The following is a 17,675-nucleotide window of genomic DNA, read 5'->3' as shown; positions in this document are numbered from 1 at the left end:
CAGTTGGGAAGAAGGAGATTATTTAACAGTTTGAACACCTTTTTTTCAAGAATTATTATTTTTTTGCTTAAAAAGGGAAGATTGGAGATTGGCCTAAAATCGCAAAGGACTGAAGAGTCTAAGTTACTTTTCTTCAGGAGGGGTTTCACCATGGTAGTTTTAGGTGCAGATGAACAGACCCCCACTTTGCTGAGCATTTCTGTATGACCACTGCAAAAGAGTTCATAGTGCTTCCATGTGGTGGAAGGTGGGGTAACAAGTCATCAAACACATCTTCAGGTCTTGCCTGAGTGATCCTCCTCACCTAATATTGGTTCTCTTATCTCAGAAGTATGTTGCAAATTCCTCACATTTGTAGGTGGAGAGCAGATCACCAGGTGTCTTGTGGGCGGGATTTATAAGGCTGTCAATCGTTGAAAAGAGCACTGTTTGAGTTGTTATGATTCATTATCAATTTTGAGAAATGATCCCGTCTGTCTTGGCGTTTTTTTATTGCCTTATTAAAAGCAGAAAGATGCTCTCGAAGAATATCAAGGTGGACCTGCAGTTTTTGTCCGCTCAGACTTTCTGCAAATTCTTTTAAATTTGGCCACAGCCTTTTTCAGTTTGACTGGTGCTACAGAGTCGATAGTTGCCCTTAGTTTGGTGTTGAAGCTGGTTGCTAAATCATTATCACAGGAGGAAGCTGTTGATGGTGTACTATTCATATTCATATTCATCATGAAATTCTCATCTGCTCAGCGACATGGCTAGATAAATAATAGAGTGAAAATATATTTTTCCCCACTTCTAATAGACTGACATGCATTCATGTTTAGCCAGGTTTCAGATAAAAACATTACAGTGCAGCTTTCGCTCTGAGATAAGATCAATAAAGGTTTTGCCAGATAGGGACCTAATATTCAAAAGCACCATGGTAATGTTCTCTGGGCTGTTCGGTGCTGCCCGGCCACAGTTAATGGAATGGATACCAAGTTATTCACATTTGAACCACCTGACAGTTTTCTTGTAGTCTGTCGACTGTGATAGGAAATAATAGACTGTAGCACATTCAGTATTCCAAGCAGTCAATCCACTAAAAGCAGCCCAGTTTAGTGGCATTTTGACTTCTGATTGATCCTTGTGTACATCTATCATTTACATTGTTCAGTGGAATCTAAATGTATTTTCTTCTAACTATCAAGATAACATTATTTAGCGATTTTTTTGTTTATTCATGTATAACAAAAAAGCAAGACACTATTACACACGTACATTGAAAGTAATGGCGTTCTGTATGCGGGTGTCATGAAATTAGGCTATGCAGATTAGAATAAGTATAGTACTGTGTTCATTTCCCCCCCAAAAAACACAAAAAACTAACAGCTCTTCAGATTTGCGACGAAAAAGAGTTAGTTCTGGGCTACGGCTACGTGAACGACCAATCACTAGTGCTCATGTGAGTGTAATATCCCTGTGCAGGCTCCTATCCAGTACGAGGCTCTGATGCAGATGGACTATCTAGACAGCGTGATCAACGAGTCTCTCAGGTTGTACCCCATCGACTTGAAAGAGTCGCCAAGAAATCTGTTGAGATCAGCGGCATCACCATCCCCAAGGGTATGGTCGTCATGATACCCATCTGGACCTTGCACCGTGACCCCGATGTGTGGGAAGACCCAGAGGAGTTCAAACCAGAGAGGTAATGGGCCACATCTTAACCACAACCACAATATCAATCACAACAGCAACGATAAGAGCAGTGTTCCACAAACAACCATAAAACAAACCTAAATGCGACGACCAAACACAAACAGGTTTCTTCAACCATGTATAACCATCATATTACTGTGATTTAATTGATATGTTCTTTAACCCCTCCTCCTCTGAACTCTCCGTGTGTAGGTTCAGTAAGGAGAACAAGGAGAGCATCGACCCATACACCTACATGCCGTTCGGGTTGGGCCCACGGAACTGTATCGGGATGCGATTCGCTCTGGTATTGTTGAAACTGGCGATGGTGGAGATTCTACAGAGGTTCAACTTCACCGTCTGCAAAGAGACAGAGGTGAGACAAAATAATGATACAATGATTGTAAATATAATTTTGTACCTATGACTTTGTTGCGTTTCTATATGTAGCAGAGGTGATTTTGGAATCACACTCGCGTGATGAGGTAGCCCTGCCTGAGACATGTAAACTGAAGTGTCGCCCTCAGACCTTGAGGATGTCCTCTTGGCTTAATAGTAGCGTTTGTGTCTTCCACATGGGAGACCCGGGTTTGAACCCCCATACTACAATTCTGTACTTGCGTACTGCATGAGTATGTACTCCCCATTTAATTTCCCAGATTGCATTTTTCAGTACTAGGCGCCAATCATCCTCAGTATAGGCTACCTACTAAATGATGGAAGTGTGAGATTTAAAAAAAAGCTATTTGTATTTCTGCAAAACTCCCTCGAGACTTCATAGGGCCATTTTAATGTATGTCGACCCAAGAGAGGTTGTCCAGGAGTTTGAGTTTATTTGAATTTATAGTGCAATGCTACCCGAACGTAACAGTGACACTGTGTTAGGTAACATTCATAGTGTAACGCTGACATCTGTTTTACTCGTTCCTTCATACTTTAACTGTGTGTCAACTCTCACCAGATCCCCATTGAGATGGACCTGTTCCGCTGCCAGGAGTCCAACGACAACCAGCTCAAAGCAGACAGCCAGTGATGAGGACCTGCCCTGCTGCAGGTCTCTCAGTTATTATGTTACACATAGATCTAGGATCAGCCCCAACACTGGCTACTTTCAAAAATGGGAAAAAATAAAAAAAAAGGGCTTCGCTTTTGCCTTAAATTGAAACTAAATTGGCGCTAATAATTGCACTGTGACCCTAAAATGCACTGTGACTTTTATTCTTTTTTTTATGTCTTTTATGCGTTTTTATTCTAATTTTTCTTTCATGCTCTTTCCTTTTTATCTATTTTACGTAAAGCACTTTGAATTGCCTCTGTGTATGAAATGTGCTATATAAATAAACTTGCCTTGCCTTGCCTTGCCTCGCCTCGCCTCTGGGCTCTGCTGCTACTGTATGCTGCTCTCTTTGTATCTGTCTATTAGTGGAGGTCCAGGACTCGTTGTACAGAGACAGTTGTTGTCTGTCGTCTGCAGTGCAGGGATTTGCATGTGACTTGTGTATGTTTTGTACTCGTCTGGTAGTGGGTCTCTATCATCACGCTAAAAACGTGTGTATAATCACAAACTAAATCATAACATGAGAATGAACAACATGCCAAATGCAGTTAGCGTCTAACCAGAAGTGCAAAAAAGCAGAAAAGTGCAATGTGAACAATATATACAGGTAGAGCAGTATAAGCAATATATGAGCAGTATAAGTAGTGCAGTATAAGCAGTATATGAGCAGTATAAGCAGTATATGAGCAGTATAAGTAGTGCAGTATAAGCAATATATGTATTAACAGTAACATTATAAGCAGAATAAATATAGAATGCAGTATGAACAGTATAAGCAGTATATGAGCTGTATAAGTAGTGCAGTTACCAATGTATTGGGTCTATTTATGGGTATCGTAGTGCAGCAGTAGTCAAAATGTACCTGCATTTTATCGGTTGAAGTGCCATCTCATCTGTCATAAGATTTGACTTGTAAAACTGAAAAGTAGGATACAACTAATAGCCTAAATGTATAAACACAGGCCACAACCAAAAAACAACATGGGAAAATCGTTTACGCATCCTCTGCAGCAGGAACAGTGCAGAGAAAAAGTATGTACAGTAAACCCCATAACTGAATACACTTCATACGCTTCAGCGCGACACAGAACGCCTATACTGCAACAAAGTAAAAAGATGAGACAGACACGTGTCTTCAATAACTTGCATGTTTAATCAAAATACAAGCATTCGGCACATCGTTAACTTGTAGGAAAGTTTAATCAGGTTTTATCAATTGTATTATTTTAAATGTGAAATAAATAGCATCAGTGCAGAGGCTATAACACACTACAAAAGTCACATTAAATCACGGAAAGTAGGCTAGGCTAATTAACGGAACTATATGAATATACAGCCGGAGCCCAGTCCAGGGTTCTGAAAGCGACAAGTAACAAGTGTGCCCATCAACTGTCTAGATATTATGCCTATACGTAACATTTAGTCCTCCACTTTATATCACAGCCAGTATAACGTTTAAAATGACTACAAAACAAAAGCAATATAGTCTACAGTGAACGGCGCATTGTCCATTTGTCATACATGTCCAAACAGACCCGCTCACTTGAATAGGAAAGTAGTTCGGCGGTTCGTTGCTTCAGCAAACCTCTCGATGACTTTACTGTTGAAATCCATCTGTCCCTGAATCAATGCATTTTCAATGGAAAGCATGTCAAGGCCGTTCAGTCGCTGGTGTCTGTTCTGTTCTGACAGATGTATAATGTCTTTGAATCCAGCCGATGCCCAAATAGTCTCCACCAAAAATCATACATGGGAAACAGAACAGCGCATGTTTCGAGGTGGTAGCGGTTAGCCATCTCTTTTTGTCAAACCATTCCTGTTGGCCCTAAACGTTTTATCTCCAACTTCTCTTCCAAAGGCAATGTACTGAACCGCATGGTCAACAAATAATCTACACGATTCATTGTGAAAACTTTAGCTAGCTAGCATTAGCGATAGACGTACAGTAGATGAACTGAATTGCTTTGTGATCATTTCCTGTCATGTCAGACCACGTTAACGACATTAGCGTTTAATAGTTTTTCGCCACCTGTTGCTAGGCAGAATTCATACCCAATATAATTTGCGTGAGGTTTTCCCTGCTTACGCCAATCACGCTCACGTTGTTCCCCTCGCAACGATGGGGCAGAGTGCTCCGCTGCCCCACAGCAGAAAGACGGGACAGAGAGCGCAGTCCGCACACACTAGTAATTACTAGTAATTAGTAATTACTCCAAAAACAGCACTATACGGATTATGAGTCAAGTTTATTATATTTATACACACCAATTTCACCATTTGATCTATTTTGTATTAAATATAAAAGACTTATTATTATTACTAATAAAAAATAGGACTAATAATTGTTTCGTATTTGTAATGTACTTTATGAGACTTTATGTTTGTAATGTACTTTATAAAGAAAAAAACCCTGTATATCCCCAAATTTGATTCTATGCAATATGTTTTTTCAAATGTTGTATTTGTCTTGTAGGCTACTTTTGTGTAAGCCGTATATTGTGGGTAAAATGCACTATAAATTCAAATGAACTTAAACTTAAATGTGTATTGCAGTGGAATCTCGAGATCCGCGTGTAAATCGAATCAATTTCCCATTGACATGAATGCAAGATTTACGCACGCGGATTTGGAGTTAGGATTCCACCCAAAATGCGTTGCTATTGGTATCATTATGACGTTGATATGTACACAGAATTGAGAATGTTCTGCAATAATACACAAAGTTCTTGAACTTTTAGTTCAGTGGCATAACGAGCTAAGTATTATCAGTAGTATCAGTATTACCAGAGTGAGATATAAAGAGATTATAACCGGAAGATTCGGCGCTTATACACAGCCTACTGACTGAGGTAGGCTAATGTAGGCCAGAGATGTAGTATAGTTGACATATAGTATAGTTTTATAACACTTGTATTTGTAAATACTTGAGACGGCATAGGCCGACTACCTTTACAGCATTTGGACAAGGGACGCGTAAAAATGTCACTGAGAGATATCTGTCACTAGGAGATGATATTCCCATTAAGTCGAATTCAGCGTTGGATATTTCTATATGCCTAAAAACTCACATCTTTAGAAAGGCCTTCCTTTAGGTCCTGTCCTCTTGTTGTTGTTAGTGTTTTGTTAGTGTTTTTGTTTGTGTGTCTATTGCACTCAACTGCACAGGCTTTGAAATTGTCGGCTACAAATGAAAAACACATTCCAAATAAAATATATTTTTTATTATTATTATGAGAGACCTAAATGCATGAATTGAATTAGGGCTATTTTAATTTTGCCGAGGTCTTCTGCTTATTAGCCTATAGGCTCCTACCTGTACCAGGCCGATTCCAGTTAATAAAATGTGCCCATTATATGGCCACTGATATTTGACCTGTTGGCCACAATTGTAGGCTATATTTCAAGGTGTGTCAACAAACATAGCCAGCCAACCCACACTGGAAGCTTTTGCTGACTCTAACATAGGCCTCTGACAGGACCAAGTCACTTCGAACCATTGCATCGAACGCTGATAAGAGTTGTTAGGCAGTGAATTACCATGATAGTCATTCCAAACCCATTATGACGCCAGCCGAACGCACATTATAGATAATAACATTTCTTTGCTGCCAATCGGTGTACTGGTATTTGTTGACTGATTCAGAAGGGCAAACTCAAAGATTGTTATACCATTCTCATTTGGGGAATCTTTCTGACATTCCTGTTGCATTATAGTATGGGTGTGTGGAGATTATTTCAATCATTTTTGTTTGTGTTCTATCTACTGTAGGTGCATAAAAACAATGGAGGTGAAAATATATATGAGTATTGAGGATATCAGGAAGGAGCATGAGAGGATTAAGACAGAGAAGGCAGAGTTTGAGAAAAAGATAGAGGAATATGAGAAACAAAAGAGAAGGGACCAAAAAGTTAGGCAGAGGGAGGAGGAGATCCTGGCCAGAAAGGCAGAAAGACTGCAGGAGGACAGGAATGAGTTCAATAGGGAGAGGGAGGAGATGGACAGTGGGATCAAGATCCTCATGATGGAGATTGAGAAAGAGAAGGAGTCCTCAAAGGAGATACTTAGAAAGGCTGAGAAGGCAGAGGCAGAGTTAAATATGATGAGGAAGGAGAGCGTGAAAATCCAAAGAGACGGACAGAAGGTGGAGCAAGAAATGCTCAGGATGTGGATGGAGAAGGAGACATTTCTCAAGGCCAAGAAACAGATGGAGAAAGAGATGGAGAAAAACATGGTGGCAGTCAAGAGGAGAGAGGCCCTGGTGATGGAGGCCGAAGAAAGACTTAAACTGAGCAAGGAAAAAGAGAAGGAAGAGCAGGAGAAGGAGACCTCAAAGGAGATGCTTAGAAAGACAGAGAAGGTCGGAGCAGAGTTGCAAATGATAAAGAAGGAGTGGATGAAAATCAAAAGAGACGGGCAGAAGGTGGAGCAAGAAATGCTTGGGATGTGGAAGGAGAAGGAGACATTTCTCAAGGCCAAGAAACAGATGGAAAAAGAAATGGAGGCAGTCAAGAGGAGAGAGGCCCTGGTGATGGAGGCCGAAGAAAGACTTAAACTGAGCCAGGAAAAGGAGAAGCTAGAGCAGGAAAAGGAGACCTCAATGGAGATGCTTAGAAAGACAGAGAAGGTCGGTGCAGAGTTGCAAATAATAAAGAAGGAGTGGATGAAAATCAAAAGAGACGGGCAGGATGTGGAGCGAGAAATGCTCAAGATGTGGAAGGAGAAGGAGACATTTAAAAAGGATAAGAAACAGATGGAAAAAGAGATAGAGGCCATCAAGAGGAGAGAGGCCCTGGTGATGGTGGCTGAAGAAAGAGCGAAACAGAGTCTGGAAAAAGAGAAGCTAGAACAGGAGAGGGAGACATTGAAGAAGGTGAGCATGGTGACGATTAGAGAGATGGTAGAGAACCTATAGACTAAGTAGATGAAGGTGATTGTTGCTAGTTTTACTATAGCATTTAGTCCATGACCTTCAACTCTCAGTTGAATTTGTCCAATTCTTGTCTCACCTTGCACTCCCCTCTGATGTTACTTTTTTAATTTCAGATGAACGATGGCTCCAGATATGCCACAACCCTCATGTTCTCGTTGAGAGCGACTCCTCTGATGGCTCAGCTGGTACACAATCAGGCAAACCAGGGGACGAGCCTTTCTGTCAAAAGCCTTGTTGATGTGGCCCTGGCTGAGAGCGTGTGGGGGTGCAGAGATAAGACAGGGGACTGCACATGCCGACACCGTTAGCCTGGAAACCTCAACACAATTGGCTATTGCTATTTAGGGATACATAGCAAATCAATTTATATAGTTGTCTTAAGTTCAATAAATTAAGTTGAACATTAAATTAAATTGACTTCCTTTCTCTACCACTGTGACTGCTTGTGGCATTTATTATTATAGAAAGTCTTACTTGTGATGACCGTGATGTATGTAGCTGAAGATGAATGTAGCTATTTATTTTAAGTCGCTCTGGATAAGAGCTTCTGCTAAATTACTCAAACGTAGGCCTAAAGTACATCCGTAAAATAATGTATCCATTTCCTGTTAACCATCTCTAAACCCTAGATGGCAGTATTTACTCTTACACCAGAAACGTGACCAGTTGCACGTGTGGATGCTGAAGAAATAGCCTCCCAGTCTGTTTCTGCAAGGAACTTCTAATTTATGGATTCTGTACATTGTTTTATGTTGAGAGTCTTGTCAAGTCTGAATATCTTAGAGTTGGGGTTTGTCCTCTACCTCCAATTATAAACGAGGACAATCACTTTGTTTTTCATACAGGTACCACTATTGTATGTATTTCTATAATCTATGTTTCTATTACTTTACCATACTATGAAACTAATTGAATATGTTTTTAAGCGTCCAAAAAGCATTGATACCAGCACTCCAAGAATCATTTTGCGTTGCTGCTGCAGCAGCCGCGCAATGTCAACAATGTCGCACTGTCGCACTGGTGTAGCATGTAACATTAAAATTCATCAACTTCATATCACACCATTGATGATTGGTGAACTTGTTGGATCAGTTAAGGCCTGTGCCAGAAATCAGTACACACACCAATCACACAATGGGACTATAACAGGCACATACAGTGCATTCTGAAAGTATTCAGACCCCTTCACTTTTTCCGTATTATGTTATGTTACAGCCTTATTCAAAAATAGATGAAATTAATTTTTTTCCTCATTAATCTACACACAATACGCAATAATGACAAAGGTGCTTCAACAAAAAACGTAAAGGGTCTGAATACGTATGTAAAGGTGATATTTCAGTTTTTTATTTTTAATAAATTAGCAACAATTTCTAAAAACCTGTTTTTGCTTTGTCATTATGGGGTATTGTGTGTAGACTGATGAGGAAAAAGGCTGTAACATCACAAAATGTGGAAAAAGTGAAGGGGTCTGAATACTTTCCGAGAGCACTGTACTTACATCTTGATTCACAGAATCACACCTCGTACACACTTGCAAGTGATAGCAACGCCTATCACCTGTCCCAATAAAGGGATGCTACAAGCGCACCATTTCATCCTTTCCACTCTTCACTCTCTGACTGTCTGAAGTGTACTGTAGTTATGTTGTTGTAGCTGGGTACACCTCAGCCTATGATTCTCATGGGGCGTTAGGTTGAAAAGTGTACTGTAGTTGTGTTGTTGTAGCTGGCTACACCTCAGCCTATGATTCTCACGGGGCGTTAGATTGTCTCTGATAGAATCCTACGGTTCAGCTCAACGATGATTTTCACCTTCTGAGCACCTGTTAACTCTCTGAGCTAGCAGGCTAACCTGTGAGCTCTCAATTTTTTGTTATTGTTGAACCCTAGCTCGACGATAATTCCTCAGGTTATTATTAGAACTTGCAAGGTCACATGTGTAGGCTACAGCTAGCACTTGGGACGGACGGCTAACTAAGTTACTTGTTGTTTCCGGACAGCTGAGAACCTTGGCTAGCTTTGACAAGGTAATATTGAGAAATATTAGCACCCTGTTTGCAGGAGGGTTGGTCAGCTTGTGTTTGTAGCCCTAGGACTACTGAGCACTTTCTAGTAATTAATAATTTACTAGCTAGTTACCTCGTATAATGATCTGGAACATACCAGTTCTCTCTGGTGTGGGACCACCATATCTAACTATGCGGGTACCAGTTCCCTGTGGTAGCACGTGGGTGTAGCAATGCTGAGGTGTGCTGATATTATACCTGTTTGTTGCATCGTGCGCTGTATCTAAACTAACCCCACAACTAAGTCAACTAATAAACATGGGCTACGCATATCTTAAACATGCCTGTGTGTGTGTGTGTGTGTGTGTGTGTGTGTGTGTGTGTGTGTGTGTGTGTGTGTGTGTGCGTGCGTGCGTGCGTGTGTGTGTGTGTGTTTGTGCGTGCTTGCGTACATGTGTTTTTTCGGGGATGCAGAGAAAGTCTTCCAGCTGTTCCAATGACAACATCCATCCATCCATACATACATAGACCTATGCATTTAATTCTGGTTTGTTTATAACTAAGAGGAAGACACATTTATCATCAAAAACCACTAGTTATCATCAAAAAGGATGGTCACAGTTTGCTAAAAAAGAGTACCTAAAAAGCCTGCAAAGGTCTCGTAAAAGATATTGTGGACAGATGAGATGAATATTATCATGGACTAGAGTGACAAAAGTTTGGAGAAAAAAGGATCTGCCCAAGATCCACAGCATACCACCTCATCTGTGAAACATGGTGCAGGGGGTGTGAGGTGTGGGCATGTATAGTTGCCATTAGAACTTGCTAACTTGTCTTAATTGATGATTGTACCTGCTGACGGCAGCAGCAGAATGTATTTTGAAGTGCACAGAAACATCTTGTCTGCTTGAGTGCAAGCAAATGCCTCCAAATGCATTGGATGGAGCCACACCATACAATAAAACAATGACCCAAAACACTGCCATAGCAACTAGTGGAAAGATCTTGATTGGCCAAGTCAATCTTCAGATTAAAATTCAATTGAACATGCATTACATTTCCCTAATGATAAGAATTTAGGCAAAAAGACCTCAAAACAAACAACAACTAAAGATGGCTGCAGTACAGGCCTAGCAGAGCATCACCAAAGAAGATGCCCAGCGTCTGGTGAGGTTAGTGGGTTGCAGACTTCAGGCAGTTATTGTCCACTAAATACTAGTGGATTGTCCACTAAATACTAAACATGACTGCTTCATTTAGACATTTGATAAGTCTGTCCCATTACTTTTGGGTACACTGAAATAGGGGGATTATGCATAAAAGTGGGGTAATTTCTAAATGGTGAAACCAATGTGTATACAAATACCATCAAATAAAAGTTGAGAATCTCTACTTTAACCTTGTAGTAATTGTTTAATTTCAAATCCAAACGTTTGATAAAGTTCTTCATAACCAACATCAGGGAGATGTGACCAGAGAGTGGATCCTGGCTATAAGGGCACACTCTTGCCAACACACATTCTGGTGTGACATGTGGGATGTCTTATTGATCTATGTTGCTTTGGCTGTCTCCATGTGTGGATCATTGTAATCAGGGGTGGGGCTGGCCTTTTAAACACCTGTGCTTTGTTTCATTCAGGGAAAACAAAGAGATTTTTAACATTTCTTTTAAAGAGACAACACACATTTTCTGCCATGCCTCTGTCAATTGATTTGGCTTTAATCAATGGTTTCTTCTTGATGTTGTGTACATGTTTTCAAGCCTATGTCACCTTTCAGAGGAAATCAAGGAACCTATCCAGATCTGATGTCGTATTAGATGAGTCAAACCCTGTCAGAACATAGTTTGCTTTTGCTAGATTCTTTTCTTTTCTTTTGTCTAGTATTGGTATACATGGTCGAAATTATGCACTCATATTTAGTATTTGGTCGACAATACTTTGTATGCAATAACCGTCTGGGACCCATTGCTGGTGATATTCTGCCAGGCCAGCCATCTTTTTGCCAGGTCTTTTTGCCCAAAATCTTACCATCAGATAATGAAATGCATGTTCAATAGGATTTAAATCCAAACATTGACATGGCCAGTCAAGAACTTTCCACTTTTTCGCCCTGAAAATCTCCCTAGCTCCAATGGCAGTATGTTTTGGGTCATTGTCTTACTGTATGATGAATCGCCATCCAATGAATTTGGAAGCATTGCTTTTACTCGACCAGACAAGATATTTCTGTACACTTCAGAATACATTCTGCTGCTGCTGTCAGCAGTAACATCATCAATTATGATAAGTTAGCAATTTCTAGTGGCAGCTATACATGCCCAAACCATAGCATCCCCTCCACCATGTTTCACAGATGAGATGGTATACTGTAAACCTTGGGCAGATCCTTTTTTCTCCAAACTTTCCTCTTGCAATCACTCTGATAATATTCATCTTATCTGTCCACAAGACTTTTTTCCACACCTCTGCAGGCTTTTTAGGTACTTCTTAGCAAACTGTAACCCGACTATCCTTTTTAAGAATAACTAGTGGTTTGCATCTAGCAGTGAAGCCTCAGCCATTTGCGATTGCTGAGCTCATCAGTGCTTGATTTTGGCAAGTCTAAGGTTTTGACTATGTTTCAGATTTTTCAGCTTTCACCATTTGTCAATTCCTTTGCTATTGTAATGTATCTCACACCTTGTCCTTTGTTGGGAATGATATTTAAGGAGAGGGACAGCGAGATATTCTTTGAGTTTTGGGTTAGGCCCACCACGGGCATCATTCTCCCGCGTTGTCCTTGACGCACGTTAACGTATGGTTAAAACTTACAGACGTATGTTGTTTTAAATTGTGTTAAATTGGTTATTTTGCTGATACTCTATTCTCATTCTTCTTATGGGCATTAATGTGATGTTGTGCGCTCGATAAAGGTTCTGTTAATCAGGGTTGGCTCTAGCCATTTTGGTGCCCAAGCATTTTTCCTTCTTTTGCATTATCAAATGTCTAAATTAAGCACTCATGTTTAGTATTTGGTCCCCAATCCTTTGTATGCAAAAGTGCAAAAGTCTGTGACCCATTGACCCAACCAGACGCTGGGTCTTCTCTGGTAATGCTCTGCCAGACCTATGTTGCAGTGACTGTTGTTGTTTTTTTAGGATGTTTTGCCCTAAGTCTCCTCTTAAACTATGGGAGCCTTTGCCTCCGAGAACTGTGCGCCCGAATGAAGGAAAGAAAGCAGCTATGGAGTCTAGAGAGGCGACCCATACACCCACGCTAGACGAAACGGCTAGCTGGCGAGGTGGAATACCTAAAACTCCCCCACCCCAAATGTCTGACTCGATGGTGTTAATGGTAACTGAGGAGGAGAAGAGTGACAGTGGGTCTGAGGAGGAAATGTTGATGGGAAAGGGAATGAGAAAGAGGGCATTTGTAGGACAACCGAACAAAATGGCCAGCTGGCAGAAAATCAAAGAAAGGAGGAAAGGAAAAAAGAAAAGATGATGTTGAAAATGACATACACTTTAATTCACTTGTTTATGATGGTCACGATTGCCTCACTTAATGTCAATGGTTTGAATGACATGGAGAAAGTAGAGGAAGTCCTGGCAAGATTTACAACAGACATTTTGTTAATACAAGAAACGAAGTGGTCAACAGAAAAAATCACAGAAGTCAAGGGAAAATGGAGGGGTTTGTTGTTTGTAAATTGTGGATTGGGGAAATCATGTGGGGTTGCAATATTTGTAAAAGAAAATGTGGTGCAAAATATAACAGAGGTTTTGAATGATGGGAAAGGGAGAGTGCTAGGTGTAGAGTTTGATGTCAATAATGTAAAGTATAGATTGATAAATGTGTATGCACCAAATAGGGAGATTGAAAAGAGAGAGTTTTTTGTTTCACTGGGTGTGCACTGTAAGGGTAATTGTATTCTGGTGGGGGATTTCAATGTATGTTGCACCAAGTTAGATACATATAGGGTAGATAGTTTTAGGCAGGATTCAGGGAGGAGGGGCTTATTAGAAATGATTGAGGTTAGGAATTTGATAGATGTATGGAGGGAGGGAAATGCGAGTAAAAGGGAATTTTCAAGGAGGCAGATAGTTAATGGGGTTTTGAAACAGAGTAGGATAGATTTAGTTTTAGCTTTTCAAGAAATCACAAAAGAAATAACTAATATACAGTACACATTTACAGGATATAGCGATCATGCAGCAATCACATTTCAATTAGGAAACAGGCAGAAAGGGAAAGGGGGGGGAGTGTGGTGTTTGAATGCGAGTGTGTTAGCAGAAAAGGAGTATAGAGAGATGGTGATGAAGTGTGTTGTGGAGCAAAGTATGTGTGAAAAATATGAGGAGGATGTGTGTGAATGGTGGGAATGTGTAAAAAAGCAAGTGAAAAGTTTAAGTATGAGGTATTGTAGGAAAAGGAATCAAGCAAGAAAGAGAAAAGAATGGGTATTGAGAGAAAGAATGGCTGAAGAACTAAGACAAATAGAAAGGAATCCGAATAGAAACATAGCAGAATATATAGGTATCAAAGGGGAATTAGAAGCACATGAAAAAGAAAAATGTAAAGGAGCAATAGTTAAGAGTAGGGCACAATATGCGGTGGAAGGGGAAAAATGCACATCATTTTTTTGGGGGTTAGAGAAACGGACACAGTGTAGGAGTTATATAGAAGAAATAGAGAATGAAAGAGGAGAGATAGTGAATGATTATGTAGGGATATTGGAAACAGTACAGGGGTTTTATAGCGATTTATTTAAGAAAGGTAGTGTAGATAAAGATAGTGTAGATGAGGTATTAGGGACAGTTGAGCATAGGTTATCAGATAGTGATAGGGGAGTGTGTGAGAGTGAGTTGTCAGAATTTGAAGTGAATGCGGCCATCAGAAGTCTATCTAACAACAAAAGCCCAGGCTCTGATGGCCTGCCAGGTGAGTTTTATAAATGTTTTTGCGAGTTATTTAGTCCAATTTTGTTAAAGGTATATAGGGAAATGGAAAGGATAGGGAAGGTTAGTGAAACAATGTCAACAGGTTTAATTACAATATTATATAAGAATAAGGGTAGCAAGTTGCGTGAGTGTAGACTTCAACAAGGCATTTGATAGAGTAGAACACGAGTTTATGTTTAGGACATTAGAGAGATTCGGGTTTGGAAATAGATTAGTGAATTGGATTAGATTATTGTATAGTAGCGCAAAGAGTAGGGTGAAGTGTAATGGGGTAGTGACAGATAGTTTTAGTTTAGAAAGATCAGTTAGGCAGGGGTGTCCATTATCATCTTTATTATACAGCATAACAGCAGAACCATTAGCCACCATGTTAAAAAAAGATCAACACATACAAAGCATCAATATTCCAGGGGGAGGGAGGAGTTTAATTCATCAATATGCAGATGACACAAACATAACAGTGAAAAATGTAGGCAGTTTAAATAGGGTTATGTATTTATTAGAGGAATATGGGAAAGCATCAGGGGCGAGAATGAACATAGAGAAATCAGAAATTATGTGTGTAGGGAATGTAGATATGAGGGAATTTGAGGTACCAATGAAAGTTGCGAAAGGGATGATAAAAGTGTTAGGAGTGAATGTAGGTGAGAATGAAAAGGAAGCAAGGGATGTTACATGGGCAGGGGTAGTGAATAAGGTAAAGCAGAATTTGAATTTATGGAAAATGAGGAAGTTAAAGTTGAGGGGCAGGGTGATAGTAGTAAATTGTTTAATTTTATCACGGGTGAATCACGTGTTGAGTGCACTAGAGCTGCCGTTGTGGGTTGTGAATGAGTTAAATAGGGCCATTAATAGTTTTTTGTGGGATGGGAAGCAGGCAAAAATTAGGCACAAGGTATTAATGAATGGGTTTAAGGATGGAGGGTTAAAATTGATAGATGTAGAGGTGAAAAAAAGGGCTTTGAGGGTTAAAACGATAAAAAAATATTTATATAATAGGGATGAGTATTGTTGGATGGGTTTTTTTGAGGATTACTTGCACAGGTGTGGTGGATGTGGTGTGAATGGTCTTTTTATGGTTTTTAACAAACCAAGGTGTGAGGGAATATCAGATTTTTATAAGGAGGTTTTTGAAGCGTGGGGGAAATATTTAAAACATGTGAAGTATGAGTGTGTGGACAAGGGTGAGGTGTTAAATCAACCAATCTTTCACAACACAAAAATAACTCATAACAATGCAATTCTGGTAAATAAACATTTTGAAAAAGCAATAACAATTTCAAATCAGAACAGGAAATCATACAGGGAATAAGAAGAGTAGATAAGGATGTAAGAAAGCAGGTTATTATAGGAATGTACAAGAGAATTAGGGACAGCATTAGTAATGGGTAGAAAATATTAATGTTAGGACAGGGAGAGGTAGGTGAATCAAACAGGATGGTAGAGTTGAGTGTAGAGAGGAAGGGTTTTAGGGTTAAATTTGAAAATGTCACAACTAAATGTATATACATGGATTTACTGGGTGATGGGATGGAGAGGCCAGCGTCAGAAAAGGTGTGGGAAAAGGTTTTTGAGGGGTTGAATGTCAAAGAAGTATGGGGAAATTTGAATGTAAAATATAATAGTATTGAATGTGAGCACAATGATTTTAAAATTAGGCACAATAGGGTTTTCACAAATGTTGTTTTGCACCAAATTGATAAGAATGTATGTAGGAAATGTGATGTATGCAAAAGGGAAGATGAAAATTTTGATCACTTATTTTTTGAATGCTCAATGTTGTCTGTACTGTTTGTGAATGTGAGAAATCTGTTGAATGTACACTGTGGGGTGAAAATTGAAAATGAAATGAAATGGAAGAAAATATTGTTATTTGGAATATGTGGAATAAAGAAAAATGTTAATATTAATTAGGTAAATATAATCATGAGCAATTTAAGATACGCAATTATATGTAGGAGGAATATAGCGCACTATGACCGAGGTGGTCGCCAGGCACCGCGACGTCTTCTCCTCCACCGCCGGGCGCACCACCCTGATCACCCACCCCATCATAACAACCCCAGGGAAAACGGTAAAACTCAGGCCCTACCGTATCCCCGAGGCCCGAAGGACGGCCATAAACCAGGAGGTGCAGGCGATGCTGGAGGCTGGCATCATAGAGCGGTCGCGGAGCGCCTGGAGCAGCCCCATCGTGCTGGTGCCCAAGCCCGACGGGAGCATTCGCTTCTGTAATGACTTTCGCCAGCTCAACGCGATCTCGCAATTTGATGCCTACCCCATGCCACGGGTCGACGAGCTGATCGAGAGGCTGGGCAGGGCCCGGTACATCACCACCCTGGACCTCACTAAAGGGTATTGGCAGGTGCCCCTCGCACCTGAGGCCAGAGAGAAAACTGTGTTCTCCACCCCGGACGGACTATTTCAGTTCGTCCAGCTACCGTTCGGGCTTCACGGGGCGCCGGCCACGTTCCAGAGGCTCATGGATCACGTGCTCCGTCCCCACCGCGAATATGCGGCCGCCTACATTGACGACATCATCATCCACGGAGAGGAGTGGGGGGCCCACCTGAAACAGATGGAGGCTGTGCTGCAAGCCCTACGAGAGGCGGGGCTCACCGCAAACCCAGCCAAGTGTCGGCTCGGCCTCCAAGAAGCAAACAAGTCGAGGCGATCCGCGGGTGGCCCCGCCCCCAGACAAAGAAACAGGTACGGGTTTTCGTAGGGCTTGCCAGCTATTATCGGCGCTTTGTTCCCCACTTCTCTTCCCTGGCAGGACCCCTCACCGACCTCACCCGCGCGCGCATGCCGGATCGGGTCGAATGGACGCCGGAGGCGGAACAGGCGTTCGCAGGGCTGAACGAGGCCCTCTGCACGGACCCAGTGTTGGTGACCCCGGACTTCCAACAGCCGCTAGTGGTACAAACGGACGCATCGGAGACCGGGGTGGGTGCCGTCCTTTCCCAGCTAAGAGAAGGCGAGGAACATCCCATCATGTATATCAGCCGTAAATTGTTCCCAAGAGAGAAAAATTACTCAACGATAGAGAAAGAATGCCTGGCCATT

At 41.0% G+C, this 17,675-nt stretch overlaps 1 pseudogene across 1 annotated transcript in view; it reads left to right on the top strand.

The window, feature by feature from the left end:
* Positions 1 to 17,469, top strand: part of LOC310824137 (cytochrome P450 3A27-like) — a 122,672-nt pseudogene extending 105,203 nt beyond the window's left edge. Inside the window, exons 18-20 of the transcript in view lie at positions 1,462 to 1,681; positions 1,885 to 2,047; positions 17,386 to 17,469. The product of the transcript in view is annotated as a cytochrome P450 3A27-like (transcript). The remainder of the gene's footprint in view (positions 1 to 1,461; positions 1,682 to 1,884; positions 2,048 to 17,385) is intronic.
* Positions 17,470 to 17,675: the final 206 nt, after the last annotated feature.

The sequence above is a fragment of the Argentina silus genome (genome assembly GCF_951799395.1).
Source record: "Argentina silus genome assembly, chromosome: Y".
NCBI classification, from domain to species: Eukaryota; Metazoa; Chordata; class Actinopteri; order Argentiniformes; family Argentinidae; genus Argentina; species Argentina silus.
Note: the sequence above shows the minus strand (reverse complement) of the source record. Positions and strands in the feature narration are given on the sequence as shown.